We start from the raw sequence: 15839 nt of genomic DNA, 5'->3' as shown, positions 1-15839 counted from the left end.
AATCTATAAGTGATTGCCATCATAAATAATTTGGTAACACTTTACACTTTACTTTACTGGTCTATGATGAGGGCTTAATTTAATCATCTTTAAGCGGTTGTGTAAAGAAATCAAGCACACCCGATTCCAAGCTTGTGTCATTCATATTTTGTAGATGTGTGCAGTAAATTCATACAAATGTTTCTGCACTCACATTGTAAAACAAATGAATCCTTCTATTCTATGAACACAAAGCACATGACTTTTAGAGATAACATGTTTTTTTTATACAGATGAAGCAAAGAGATTAATCGTTTCCTCTTTGTGAAATATTAATGGTATTCAGGTCAGTACTTTGCCTTTTCTTTACCGTGTGACAACAAAAAATATAATTGCAATAGAGGGTTAGGGCAGTTTCACAGAAGAAGAAAAGGAATCAGTGAGGCTCAGGTGGTAAAGCATGGCACTTGCAACGCCAGGGTTGTGAGTTTGATTCCCATGGGGGAACAGTATGAAAATGTATGCACTCACTACTGTAAATTTCTCTGGATAAGAGTGTATGTAAAAAAAAGATCATTGAGACAACATTTTGTGAAGAGTCAACATACACAACGTTGCTTTTCACAAATGAAAACAGGCTCAAGGGACAACCAATTGAAGAATTTGTGGCGAAGATTCCAGACCCTCAAAAAGGAATTCAGAAATGCCAAGGGCGATATCATGTATTTAACAATTAAGTTCAGAGTCCCTCAAAGACCATTGAGCTTCTTGACAAAATTGTCATTGAGTATTCACGTCAAAACACATTGTATTTATCACGTGCCGAATACAACTGGTGTGGACTTGAAAGTGAAATGCTTGCTTATGAACCTTTCCCAATGATGCAGAGTAAAAATTATATGATCAATTTAAAAAATAGTGAGGAACACAAGAAGAATAAAATAGGCAAAACACCAGTCTCAACGTCAACAGTGAAGTGGCAACACTGGGATGCTGGCCTTCTAGGCAGAGTTCCTCTGTCCAGGGTCTGTGTTCTTTTGCACATCTTAATCTTTTATTTTTATTGGCCAGTCTGAGATATGGCTTTTTCTTTGCAACTCTGCCTAGAAGGCCTGCATCCCGGAGTCACCTCTTCACTGTTGACGTTAAGACTGGTGTTTTGCAGGTACTATTTAAAATGATAAACTTGGATTAGCTAACACAATGTTCCATTGGAACACAGGCGTCATGGTTGCTGATAATGGGCCTCTGCACGCCTATGTAGATATTCCATTAAAAATCAGCCATTTCCAGCTACAGTAGTCATTTACAACATTAATAATGTCTACACTGTATTTCTGATCAACTTGATGTTATTTTAATGGACATGAAATGAGCTTTTCTTTCAAAAACAAGGACATTTCTAAGTGACCCCAAACTTTTGAACGGTAGTTCAATGGTAGAACTATTGAATGAAGCTGCCAGTTGAGGACTTGTGTGGCGCCTGTTTCTCAAACTAGACACTCTAATGTACATGTCGACTTGCTCAGTTGTGCATCGGGGCCTCCCACTCCTCTATCTATTCTGGTTAGAGCCAGTTTGCACTGTTCTGTGTAGGAAGTAGTACAAAGCTTTGTACAAGATCTTCAGTTTCTTGGCAATTTCTCGTATGGCCTTTATTTCTCAGAACAAGAATAGACTGACAAAGAAAGTTATTTGTTTCTTGCCATTTTGAGCCTGTAATCGAACTCACAAATGCTGATGCTCCAGATACTCAGCGAGTCTAAAGAAGGACAGTTTTATTGCTTCTTTAATCAGAACTACAGTTTTCAGCTGTGCTAACATAATTGCAAAAGGGTTTTCTAATGATCAATTAGCTTTTTAAAATGATAAACTTGGATTAGCTAACACAATGTCTACACTGTATTGCTGATCAATTTAAAGTTATTTTAATGGACATAAAATGTGCCTTTCTTTCAAAAACAAGGACATTTCGAAGTGACTCCAAACTTTTGAACAGTAGTGTTCCTTTTGTCCAGGTGGGATAGGGCAGTGTGGAGTGCAATAGAGATTGCATCATTTGTGGATCTGTTGGGGCGATAAGCAAATTGGAGTGGGTCTAGGGTTTCTGGGATAATGGTGTTGATGTGAGCCATGACCAGCCTTTCAAAACACTTCATGGCTACAGACGAGAGTGCTACGGGTCGGTAGTCATTTAGGCAGGGTACCTTGGTGTTCTTGGGCACAGGGACAATGGTGGTCTGCTTGAAACATGTTGGTATTACAGACTCGGTTAGGGACAGGTTAAAATGTCAGTGAAGACTCTTGCCAGTTGGTCAGCGTATTCTCGGAGTACATGTCTTGGTAATCCGTCTGGCCCTGCAGCCTTGTGAATGTTGACCTGTTTAAAGGTCTTACTCACATTGGCTACGGAGAGCGTGATCACACAGTCGTCTGGAACAGCTGATGCTCTCAAGCGTGCTTCAGTGTTACTTGCCTCGAAGAGAGCATAGAAGTTATTTAGCTCATCTGGTAGGCTCGTGTCACTGGGCAGCTTGTGGCTGTGCTCCCCTTTGTTGTCCATAATAGTTTGCAAGCCCTGCCACATCTGACGAGATTTGGAGCCGGTATAGTACGATTCAATCTTAGTCCTGTATTGACACTTCTGATGGTTCGTCAGAGGGCATAGCAGGATTTCTTTTAAGCGTCCGGGTTAGAGTCCCGCTCCTTGAAAGTGGCAGCTCTACCCTTTAGTTCAGTGCGAATGTTGCCTGTAATCCATGGCTTCTGGTTGGGGTATGTACATACGGTCACTGTGGGGACAACGTAATCGATGCTGTTGTGGTGACTGATGTGGTGTACTCCTCAATGCCATCGGAAGAATCCCGGAACATAACAGTCCTGTAGCTTAGCATCTGCTTCATCTGACCACTTCCTTATTGAGCGAGTCCCTGGTACCTCCTGCTTTAGTTTTTGCAAAACCTCGATACTTCCTTAATATTAGATTTCATGCACCAGCTGTTATTTACAAATAGACACAGACCGCCACAACTTGTCTTACCGGAGGCAGCTGTTATATCTTGCCGATGGAACAAAAACACAGCCAGCTGTATGTTATCCATGTCGTCGTTCAGCCATGACTCGGTACCATTGTAAAAGTTTGTGAGTGTGCATGTGTGTATGTATCTTTGTTTGTGTTGTGTCGGTATGCGTGTGTGTTTTATGTGTGTGTGTGTGTGTGTGTGTATGCGTATGTAGTGTTGTGTGGGAGTGTAGTGTCTGTGAGTGAGTGTGTATATCAAGTTTATAGTTTCAAGTTTTTAATGTCACATGCACATGTACAGTAAATGCCTTTCTTGCAATCTCAAAATTGTCTAGAAAGTGTGCGCTCTTAGAAAAAAAGTGCTATCTAGTACCTAAAAGGGTTCTTTGGCTGTCCCCATAGGGGAACCCTTTGAAAAAAGCTTTTTGGTTCGAGGTAAATGCTTTTGGTTCCAGGTAAAGCAATTATGGGTTCCATGTACAATGTTTTGCACAGAGGGTTCCACCTGGAACCAAAAATAAATATAACTTTAACATGCTGTTGTATAGAACACACTGGCCATATGGGTAGTCCTATAAGCTGCTTGATTTTGGTGAGATTTGTTTTTTTAAATGTAAGCCTAGATCTTTCACATGATTATTCCTTCAGTCTTCATTTTCTTTACCTGCTTGCCTCTCTCCCACCTGGAATTTTGTTAACAGGCATAGAAAGCAATCATTGTTGTGTCTACTCCATGTCTAGTCTAGCTGTTTAAATTTGTGTTTTGTTGGTGTGTATATGTCACGTAGAGTAGGCCAGAAGGCTAAACTGGAAAACCTAACCTCTATAAAAAATAAAAAGATGGCGGAGCCGCAAAAGTTCTTCTGTGCAACGGTGTTTATTTACATAGTGATTCCGGAACAAAACAACAGTACTGCCATCAAACGTATACCTTATGGGACAGCTTAAAAACAAAGCTGCCCCACCCACAGCTCAATCCAAAATGCCTCTCCATGAACTGAAAGAGAGGCTCCTTTTGTAGGGGTAGCCCCTCCCCTCAGAACAATTAACACTAATTAATTAAGCAATTACCTATTCAACATACAGTTTCCATTTATCTAAACATACCAAAATATATACATTGCAACACGTTTATGAAACAACATCACAATATAACATTTACAAAATTACATCACTACTGACAGTGTCTTCCAATATGCCCGTTTACATTAATGAGCCATTCCGGACAGGCACTACAAAGTAAGCCCAATTCCCTTAGCTCGGGTCCTTATCCAGCATACCTGGAAGCTACAGAGATGGAGAGAGAGAGGAACAGAACAAACAACCGTGCTCATCCATAACATCGATAAGTATACTAAATATTGCTTATATTAAATATGAACACCTGTCTTTATTTCTTTATACCCTAACTGGTTACTGAAGTAAGTGTGAAATGTATGTACTAAGATAGAGACGTTAACTTGTGTGTCGACCCACATTGTTAACTTATCTGATAACGGAGCAGGGAGGAGTGATGAATGTGTGCGTGCGTTAAAGTACCAAATGCTGCCCGCGGCCAGTGACGGACTTCTACGTCACATTACCTTCCTCCTCTCCTGAAGCGACCAGGTTCGGGAGTCTGGATAGGTAGTCTGCCGTGACATTTTCTTTTCCTGCCTTATGACGGACACAGAACCTGAAAGGCTGGAGCTCCAGATACCACCTGGTCACACGAGAATTCCGGTCCTTCATGGTCTGGATCCAGGTCAGTGCTCTGTGGTCTGTGTGCAGGTCAAATTCCCTCCCAAGAAGGTAGTAACGGAGGCTATCTAGGGCCCACTTTATAGCCAGGCACTCCTTCTCGATTGTCGAATACCTGGTTTCCCTCGGCAACAGCTTCCGACTCAGGTACAGTACAGGAAGCTCTTCTCCTGGCTCCCCTTGGGCCAGTACAGCTCCAATTCCCACAGCCGAAGCATCCACCTGCACGAGAAACCTCTTCTGAAAATCAGGGGTCTGGAGAACAGGGAATGAGCACAGTCGTTTTTTCAGTATCCTGAAGGCTTCCTCACACTCCTCAGTCCACTTCACAGGGTTGCTGGCCACCTTTGAAGTGAGGTTGGTTAGAGGGACAGCGATGGTCGAAAACTGCGGAATGAATCTCCGGTACCATCCTGCCAGACCTAGGAAGGACTTCACCTGTGTCTTGGTTCTGGGTTGAGGGCTGTTCCTGATGGACTCCACTTTGTCCACCTGAGGTCGAACTTCACCCTTACCAAGCTGGTAACCCAGATACTTAGTCTCCTGTTTTGCCCACTCACACTTCAGGAGGTTAAGCGTGAGGCCTGCATCATGGATCTTCCCCAGGACTCTGCTAAGATGCTGTATGTGCTCCTCCCAGGAGTGGCTGTAGATCACCACGTCATCCAAGTAAGCAGCACAGTAATCGTCACAGTCCTGGAGGACCTTGTCCATAAGCCTCTGGAAAGTTGCAGGGGCCCCATGAAGGCCAAACGGCATGACCTTAAACTGGAACAGGCCCATCGGTGTCCGGAAGGCAGTGTAGGCCTTGGATTGTTCGTCCAGGGGCACCTGCCAGTACCCTTTGCAGAGATCCAATGTGGTGATGTAATGAGCTCTACCGATTCTCTCCAGTAAGTCGTCAATGCGGGGCATGGGGTAGGCATCAAACTGGGAGATGGCATTCACCTTACGGAAGTCCATGCAGACACGCAAAGAGCCATCCTTCTTTGGGACAATGACAATAGGGCTGCTCCATTCACTTGATGATGGCTCGACAACATCCATCTCTATCATGGTGTGGACCTCTTCTTTGAGGGCTACCACCAGCCTCTCAGGCACACGGTAAGGATGCTGGCGGACAGGGTTCTGGCCAGGCTTCAAACGAATGACGTGTTCCAGGACTTTGGTTCTTCCTGGCCTCTGACTGAAGAGGGCCGGATACTTGCCAAACAGCTGCTTCAGCTCATCTTGCTTGTCTTCTTCTAGGTGAGCCAGTATGACCTCTGCTCGTCCTTTCCATGCCTCTGTGACCCCATCTGACTCGTCCTCTTCTTCTACTCTGCGGACCAGAAAGGACTTTACCTTGGAGAGTTCCCCTTTCTCCTCCCAGGCCTTGAGGAGGTTCACATGGTAGGTTTGCTTCTCCTTACCCTTGTCCGGGTGCAGCACCTCGTAGGTCACCGGGCCCATCTTCCTCCCGATTAGGTACGGCCCTTGCCACTGCGCAAGGAGCTTGCTGGTAGACGAGGGAAGGAGGAGCAGGACTTTCTGTCCTGGCTCAAACGCTCTGTGGCGAGCGTGCTGGTCATACCCTCGCTTCTGGGCCTTCTGGGCTTGCTGAAGATTTGCCCTAGCCTCCTCTCGGTACCGCTCCAGCCTGTCTCGCATCTGGAGAACGTACTGGACAATCCCCTGTCCTGAGGTAGCTACTGGGGAACCTTCCCAGCACTTCTTCAGCAGGTCCAGTGGTCCCTGCACTGGCCATCCATAGAGGAGTTCGAATGGTGAGAAACCTGTCGATGCCTGAGGCACCTCCCTGTAAGCAAAAAGCAGAAAGGGTAACCACTTATCCCAGTCTTTACCAGTGTCAGCCACAAACTTCCTCAGCATATTCTTGAGCGTTTGATTGAATCTCTCTACAAGCCCATCCGTTTGGGGATGGTAGGGAGTGGTCCTCAAGCCTTTAATGCCCAGCTGTCGGTGGAGTTGAACCATCAGTCGTGAAGTGAAGTTTGTGCCTTGGTCCATCAGGATTTCATCTGGGATTCCTACACGAGAAAAGAGCTGAACAAGAGCACTGATTATTTTTGGAGTGGTTATGGAACGGAGTGGGAAGGCTTCTGGGAACCGGGTGGCATAGTCACAGATCACCAATATATACTGGTAACCTGCACTACTCTTCTCCAAGGGTCCAACAATGTCCATTGCAATTCTCTTGAATGGGGTAGAGATAACTGGCAGTGAACATAGAGGAGCCCGGTCAGACCTACGGACAGCACTGGTTTTCTGGCACGTGGGGCATGTTTTGCAGTATGTTTGTACATCAGTATACATGGAGGGCCAAAAGAAACGGGAGCCTAGCCTAAGATAGGTCTTATGTTGCCCTAGATGGCCTGCCCATGGAACTGTATGTGCAAGGTTGAGAACAAGTGGTCTACATGTAGATGGCACCACTAACTTCCTGCTATCTGCTTCTGACCCAAGGTAGAGTATGTGGTTGTCTACTGTGTATATTCCCCCACATAAAGATAGGCTGTCCCCAGCTAAGGCCTTATCAAATAAACCTTTCAAGGTTGCGTCAGACTTCTGCAGTGTAGCAAAATTTTGTGGAACTTCCCATTGCACTTCTAACCCAGACACATCAGCAACAGGTACAGGGGTTCCCACATACTTCTCAAGACGCCGCTGGCGGCGTGACTTTCTGGGCCCTTTGGTTCCCCCCTCACACAGACTATCACACAAGTCAGGCAGAGGTTGTAAACCAGCTTTGGCCTGTGCACGAGTGACAACTGAACATGACACCTGAACATCAGACTGGCAAACTGACTGCTCATATAGCTGACCCCCCACACTTCCCAACAGATCAGAGAGTACAGGCACATCCCTCCCCAAAATCATCTCAAAAGGTAGCTTCTCCATTACCCCAACTTTGAGGAGGTCTTTCTGACCCTGAATCTCCACTGTGAGTTCAGCTGTGGGCTGCTGTGACTGGTCACCATGGACACATTGGATCAGTGTCTGGTGACCGTAATCAATGTCATTAACAGGTACATTACATTTTCTGATCAACGACAGGGAACTGCCGGTGTCAATCATTGCAGTAAGACTTTTACCATTCACTTTTACAGGTACCAAGACTGACCCTTCCCCAGTCTGTCTATTCTGAACACCATCCCCCTCTCTGGGCACATAACAGTAACCTGAGAGCTTGGATTTACGTAGCGGACACATTGAAGCCTTGTGCCCCTGCTGTCGGCAGTAAAAACAGGTCAGACCCCTCCCATCAGAGCGAACTGCATAATCCCTTACCTCCCTCCTCCCAGACACATAACCCCCAGAGTTACCTCCACCATCTCGGGTATCTCTGATGTCCCTTGTGTCTCGGAGACTCCTTGGAGCGGGTGCTGCAGGTCGTGGTGGGCCCCCTTTACGTGCATTAAGGTACTGCAGCGCAAGCTTGGCCGCCATAAGCCCGTCCTTGGGCTCGTGCTCTCGAACCCAGGTTCGAATGTCGTGTGGTAGAACTTGTAGAAGTTGCTCGAGGATGATGACCTCACCGATCTCGTCCTGTGTCTTCTCCTCTGGTTGAACCCATCGTCGGTAGAGACCCTTGAGGCGGTGGTACGTCTCTGTCGGTGACTCACCCGATGGCGTCGATGCAACTCTAAAGCGTTGACGGTAGGTCTCCGAGGAGATGTCGAACTTCATCAGCAGCGCTTCCTTCAAGCCCTTGTAGACGTTGGACAGCCCCTCATCCATTGCTGTGTAAGCCTCTAAGGCCTTGCCCGTGAGCAATGGGACAAGCCTGCAGGCCCACTCTACTTCCGGCCACTGCCACGTCTTGGCCATTCGCTCAAACCTCAGCAAGTAGTTTTCAATGTCCTCCCCCTGCTGGTATGAGGGCATCTTTGGCTCCTTCCTCAGGAATGCTGGAAGATGAACGTTAACACTGCTGGACTGGTCTCCTGGTGCTGGGGCTGGCCTCATTACTGCTTGGGGATCCTGCTGTGGAGTTGAAGTCCCTGCTGCGTCGAGCCTTTGTCGTCCTGGTGTTGGCAGACCCAATCTTGGGCTCTCACTGACGAGTTCCACTTGGTGAGGAGCTGTGAGGATAGATTGGCGTAGGCCCCGAAACTCCTGCTTGAGGTCTTCGTCCCTCTTCTCAAGGCAGGTGAAAAGTTGCTGGAAAAGGGCTACCATGGTTGGGTGTGGTTCTGGTCCCCCAACTGCTCCTTCAGTCAGCTGGTCTCTTATTGCTGTATCTGCTGGTTCAACCGGTAGTTCAAACAGTTCTGGTTGTGTTTGGCCCCTTGGTCGGGCTCCTAGTTTCTCATAATTAACCTCTTCACCAGAAGATTCCATGGTATTCCACCCAGTTTCAACTTCAATTACCTTTTATGACAGTTGATGCTGCTGCTGAGAACGCAATCCTGTACGCATTCCTTTACCTCTCTTGTTGGAATTCACTGATTTGCGGTGCGCCATCCCACTGCTGCCACCATATGTCACGTAGAGTAGGCCAGAAGGCTAAACTGGAAAACCTAACCTCTATAAAAAATAAAAAGATGGCGGAGCCGCAAAAGTTCTTCTGTGCAACGGTGTTTATTTACATAGTGATTCCGGAACAAAACAACAGTACTGCCATCAAACGTATACCTTATGGGACAGCTTAAAAACAAAGCTGCCCCACCCACAGCTCAATCCAAAATGCCTCTCCATGAACTGAAAGAGAGGCTCCTTTTGTAGGGGTAGCCCCTCCCCTCAGAACAATTAACACTAATTAATTAAGCAATTACCTATTCAACATACAGTTTCCATTTATCTAAACATACCAAAATATATACATTGCAACACGTTTATGAAACAACATCACAATATAACATTTACAAAATTACATCACTACTGACAGTGTCTTCCAATATGCCCGTTTACATTAATGAGCCATTCCGGACAGGCACTACAAAGTAAGCCCAATTCCCTTAGCTCGGGTCCTTATCCAGCATACCTGGAAGCTACAGAGATGGAGAGAGAGAGGAACAGAACAAACAACCGTGCTCATCCATAACATCGATAAGTATACTAAATATTGCTTATATTAAATATGAACACCTGTCTTTATTTCTTTATACCCTAACTGGTTACTGAAGTAAGTGTGAAATGTATGTACTAAGATAGAGACGTTAACTTGTGTGTCGACCCACATTGTTAACTTATCTGATAACGGAGCAGGGAGGAGTGATGAATGTGTGCGTGCGTTAAAGTACCAAATGCTGCCCGCGGCCAGTGACGGACTTCTACGTCACAGTATTGTTATACTGCTCAAAATATCTTAAAACATAAATATTCCAAAAAGAAAAGGGGATGCAATTTACCAAGAATAACTGAACGTCACTTCATCAAGTAAGCAGTCCAGGTGTTACAGAATCCCCATGCTGAGGGTGCCGTAGGACTATTTTCCAGTATGTGTGCTGTTTATTTATCTGACAGGCGCCACAGAGTCTGGCTATCACCCATGCTCACCTTTTCTCCCCCTCACTTGAGAGAACGCTATTACCTCCAGTTTGTGGCTTCAGCCAATCAGATTCTCCCCATGCACCCCACACTCTGCCCATGCAATGATCACGCATTATCTGATTGGTCAGATGCTCCTAGTCAGCCCTGCGCTGGTCAGACATGTCCGTTGCACGTTTCTGTAAGGGTATAAATATTGCCCTGGCCCTGACGGTGTTATCACGTGTAGAGTTTTGTGCATGGAATTTGTGAACACAAATACCTTTACAGGACCATCCTCATGTACTTGACTATTTGCGTGTTTAAATAAAGTTCCCTGTGTGTTAACTCTTGGGCTGCCTTATTCCCCTCTAACTGGAGGTCGGAGTCACAAACCAGTAGAATACGTAGAGCCGGGTTGCTCTCTTTCATTATTCATTGTTACTGTATGTTTTTTAATCATGTACAACTGAACCATATATTTAGAGTTCTGACAACTTTTAGAATGGACTCCATTAGTGCCTTTGAGCATTGCATGAGAGATAAACAAGCTCCTTGTTATGAGGTTGTGGAAGCACAGAAGCTGCACTTGTTGTAGTTTCTTGCAGACTGAAGTTTCGGTTTGACCTACATGGCATCATGGCCTCTACTGCAGTTAAACTCAAGGAGGCCTTTACTATTTACTGAAAGTAAAAGCTTCAGATACACATATGAAATTAAACAAAATAGTATGGCATGACAATGATAGTCAGTGGATGTGATACTTTTCCAGGTGCTCAAACCACTTTACATGTAGTAGGGGGAAAGTGACCCAACTCCCATGGACCCAGATTTGACTGTCATGCTGGTGTCTCGGCAAAGATAAACATGCGAGAGATAAAGGAGGACAGGTAACCATGCTGTTACACATTCTGTAGCTATGAGACTACCCACATACTTGAAGGATCAGATTATTTTTATTTAAATGTTACCTTTATTTAGCTAGGCAAGTCAGTAACAACAACTTCTTATTTACAATGACGGCTTACACCTGTCAAACCCAGACAACGCTGGGCCAATTGTGGGCCGCCCTATGGGACTCCCAATCACAGCCAGTTGTGATACAGCCTGGATTCAAACCAGGGTGTCTGTAGTGACACTTCTAGCACTGAGATGCAGTGCCTTAGAGAGCTGCGCCACTCAGGAGCCCCAATGAGCAGAACAGAGAATGAGAAAAAAAAATTACTACAAGCAAGCAAGAAATAAATTGAGACAGGGAGACGGTTGGAATGCATCCACTTACTTAAAAGAGTAACTGTTTCAACACACAATGGCGCCATATTGGATGGCCGCCGTTTTGCGAGCTCCGACTAAACTTTGCTATATTGAGATTCTTTTGCCGTTAATCTTTACTTCATTTTCACGAAATGTATCCGCTATCATTTCGTATAACCAACAAGAACTGTTGAACATCAGATCGGCAGTTACTCGACTTATCTGCCCTGGGCTCTTTCTGTAATTCCGAACCAATTTACGGGGTATCATTACAGAGGCAAAAGAGTGGGGGTCCTGGTGAGATTAAGGCGAAGGGAAAACTGACCACCTCTTCCCTCCATTCTATTGGCCAGTCACTTGATAAGATGGATGACCTCCGATCGCGAATTTGGTAGCAGCGGGACTCTAGTAATTGCAATATTCTCTGCTTTTCTGAAACATGGCTATTGGACAAGAAACCCCCCTATGGCTATCCAACTGGATGGATTCTCCATTCACTGAGTGGACAAGACAGTGGAGTCAGGGAAATCGACAGGGGGAGGGGTTTGCCTCTTCATTAACAACAAATGGTGTGCCGACTCGAGCGCAGTGGAAGTCTCGACCCATTGCTCACCCGTCTACCTCCTGAGAGAATTTTCAGCGGTTATCGTGACAATACATTCAGAAAAAAATAACAAGCTGGCACTCAATTAACTGTACGAGGCTGTTAACAATTAGGAAACCTTACATCCAGAGGCTTTTTTTCTTGGGACTGTGATGCCCAACTTCCATCAACACATTCTTTCAGCACTAGGGGTGATATAGTCCTAGACCACTGCTATTCTACTCGCAAGCATACAAGGCCCTCCCTTGTCCGCTATTCAGCAAATCAAGACTCCGTACTCCTGCTTCCTGTTTAGAAGCAGAAGTTCGAACAGGAAGTACCCGTGACTCGCTCCATTGAGAAATAGTCAACAGTATCAGAGATTATGCTACAGGACTACTTTGCTAGCGCTGATGACGGAGGTGGTTAGCTCGTTGATGTCATCGGCGGAGTCTTGGGACATCTCTGCCGATGACATCAACGAGCTAACCCCCTCCGTCACTGGCTTCGTTAGAAAATGCATCACCGACGTTGTCCCCACAGTGAAGGTTCGCTGCTTCCCCAATCAAAAGCCCTGGATCAACATGAGGTTGGTGCTCAGCTAAAGGAGAGGGCTACCACACACAGGGCTATCACAGACAACCCTGAGGCTACAGCTGACGACAGGAACAAGTACCTTCGCATAGTCATCAAACGAACAAAAGGACAGTAAGGTGGAATCATATTGCACAGTTCATTACGGATTACAAAGGAAGACCCAGCCATGATCTCCCCAACGATGCCATTCTACCAGACAAACTCAATGCATTTCATACACGCTTTCACAATAACAACACCCTACCTGGTGTGAGGGCCACCACCGACCCAGAGGACTGTGTGATGCCTCTCTCCGAGGAAGATGTGAATAAGGTCTTTAATCAGGTCAACACTCGCAAGGCTGCGGGGCCTGACGGTATTCCAGGGGAGCGTTCTCAGAGCATGCGCAGAACAGCTGGCAGGCATTTTCACGGTAATTGTAAACTTCTCCTTGACCCAGTCTGTAATCCCCATCATCATTCCTGTCATTCCACCATCAGCCGAGGCAAGAAGGAAGTCAGTGACCTGGCAGTGTGTTGCCGGGACAACAGCCTCTCCTTCAAAGTCAGTAAGACCAAAGAGCTGATTGTGGACTACAGGAAACATGGGGGTAAGCACGCCGCCATCCACATCCACGGTGTCCAAATCACTAAAAGGGTCCACTCACACAGTCATGAAGAAGGCGCGATAGTGCCTTTTCCCCCTCAGGAGGTTGAAAAGGTTTGGCATTGGCCCTAAAATCCTCAAAAATGTATACACTGCTGCTACTCTGTTTATCATATATCCTGATGCCTAGTCACCTTACCCCTATACATTTCTACCTCTATCATTCTTGTATCCCTGTACATTGTAAATATGGTATTAGAACTGATTGACCCTGTATACTGTATAGTTTACTTACTTTCTCGTGTTGTTATTTCTTATTTTATTTCTTGTGTGTTTTGATCTTCCTAGTGTTATTTTAGGATTAAACTGCATTTTGATATTGATTAGTGCATTGTTGGGTTTAGAGCTCACAAGAAAGGCATTTCTCTGTACGTGTGCACGTGACATCAAAACTTTGTATTTTACCTTTATTTAACTAGGCAAGTCAGTTAACCTCTTTTAAGAACAAATTCTTATTTTACAATGACAGCCTAGGAACAGTGGGTTAACTGCATTGTTCAGGTGCAAAACAACAGATTTTTACCTTGTCAGATTGGGGATTCGATCTAGCAACCTTTCAGTTACTAGTCCAATGCTCTAACAACTAGGCTACCTGTCACCCTGAAACTAGAAACTTGACATTTTTGGAGGTCTCTTACTACTCTAGTGAAGTAAGAATTCTTGGCCAATTTGGTACAGTAGGTGTCACTGACTCTGGCCTGGGGCCAGAGTCAGGTTACCGCACCGGTTAGGAGGCAACAACAAGCAACATTTGCTGTTGAAACTACCATAATTTTAAAAAAAAACACATGGAAACTCGATATATTTTTACATCACTGGTTAGAGGAAAACCTACAGATCACAGTCAGCTACATTTTGGAATATTGCATTTTGATACGAGTTTCACCAACACAGAAAGAGAAACACGAGAGGTGGGAGATGAGGTTGCACGTCCTGAACTAACACAGCTCAAAAACCACACGGAATCTGGGAATAATGTGTACATCACTGGTTAGAGAACAATTTGTAGAAGACACCTAGCTATATTTTGAAGTGTTGCATTTTGATTTAAGTGGGTCACCAATGCGGTAAGTGTAACGCATCACTTTCTTTGTAATCACTTCCATCGATATCATGCTGAAATCAATATAACAAAGGTCAGACATTTGGGGTGTAGTGCTGTTTAAACTAACACTATTCAAAGACCACATGTACACTTTGAATAGCCTAATAATGGTTGGTTAGATGACAATTTGTAAAAGGCTTCTATCTATATTTTGGAATGGCGGAAGTTGATTTCGGGAGGCTGCCATCACAGCAAAAGGGAACAAACAACTTTTTCTGTTCGTTAACCTCTCTGGGACATGTGGGACGCTAGCGTACTACGCTAGCGCCACCCGTGGGACACACTAGTCAACAGCCAGTGAAATAGCAGGGAGGCAAATTCAAAACAACAAAAATCTCATAATTCAAATTTCTCAAACATACAACTATTATATCCCATTTTAAAGATACACTTCTCGTTAATCCAACCACATTGTTCAATTTCAAAAAGGCTTTACGGCGAAAGCATAACATTAGATTATGTTAGGACAGCGCCGAGACAAGAAAAACCACACAGCCATTTTCCAAGCAAGGAGAGGCGTCACAAAAACCAGAAATACAGCTGAAATTAATACCTAACCTTTGATGATCTTCATCAGATGACACTCCCAGGACTCAATGTTACACAATACATGTATGTTTTGTTCGATAAAGTTCATATTTATATCCAAAAACCCCATTTTACATTGGCGCGTGATATTCAGAAATGTTTTGCCTCCCAAAACTTCCGGTGAATGAGCAAATCAATTTACAAAAATACTAATCATAAACATTGATAAAATTTACAACAGTTATTGAAAGAATTATAGATACACTTCTCCTTAATGCAACCGCTGTGTCATATTTCAAAATAGCTTTACGGCGTAAACACATTGTTCAATATTCTGAGTACAGAGCTCAGCCATCAAAGCAAGCTATACAGTTACCCGCCAAGTTCTGGAGTCAACAAAACTCAGAAATAGTATTATAAATCTTCACTTACCTTTGCTGATCTTCGTCGGAATGCACTCCCAGGACTCCCACAAGAAATCTTTGTTTTGTTTGATAAACTCCATATTTATGTCCAAATACCTCCGTTTTGTTCCCGCATTCAGATCACTATTCCAAAGGCATAATGCGCGAGCGCAAACCCCGAGATGAAAAGTCAAAAGGTTCCATTACCGTTCGTAGAAACATGTCAAATGATGTTTACAGTCAATCCTTAGGGTCTTTTTAACATAAATCTTCGATAATATTCCAACCGGACAATAGCGTATTCATTACAGAGGAAAAAGAAGGAACGGCGCGCCTGCGTGACCGTGCAGTAAACAACTCATTGGTCTCAGGCAGTCCACAGCTCGTATTCTCTCCCCAGTAACAGTAGAAGCATGAAACAAGGTTCTAAAAACTGTTGATATCTAGTGGAATCCTTAGGAAGTACCAAATGACCCCACAGACACTGTAGTTTGGATAGGCAATCACTTG

The sequence above is a fragment of the Salmo salar genome, chromosome 09 (assembly GCF_965601325.2).
Source record: "Salmo salar chromosome 09, fSalSal1, whole genome shotgun sequence".
Lineage (NCBI taxonomy): Eukaryota > Metazoa > Chordata > Actinopteri > Salmoniformes > Salmonidae > Salmo > Salmo salar.
The sequence above is the reverse complement of the archived record's forward strand: the minus strand, read 5'-3'. Positions refer to the sequence as shown.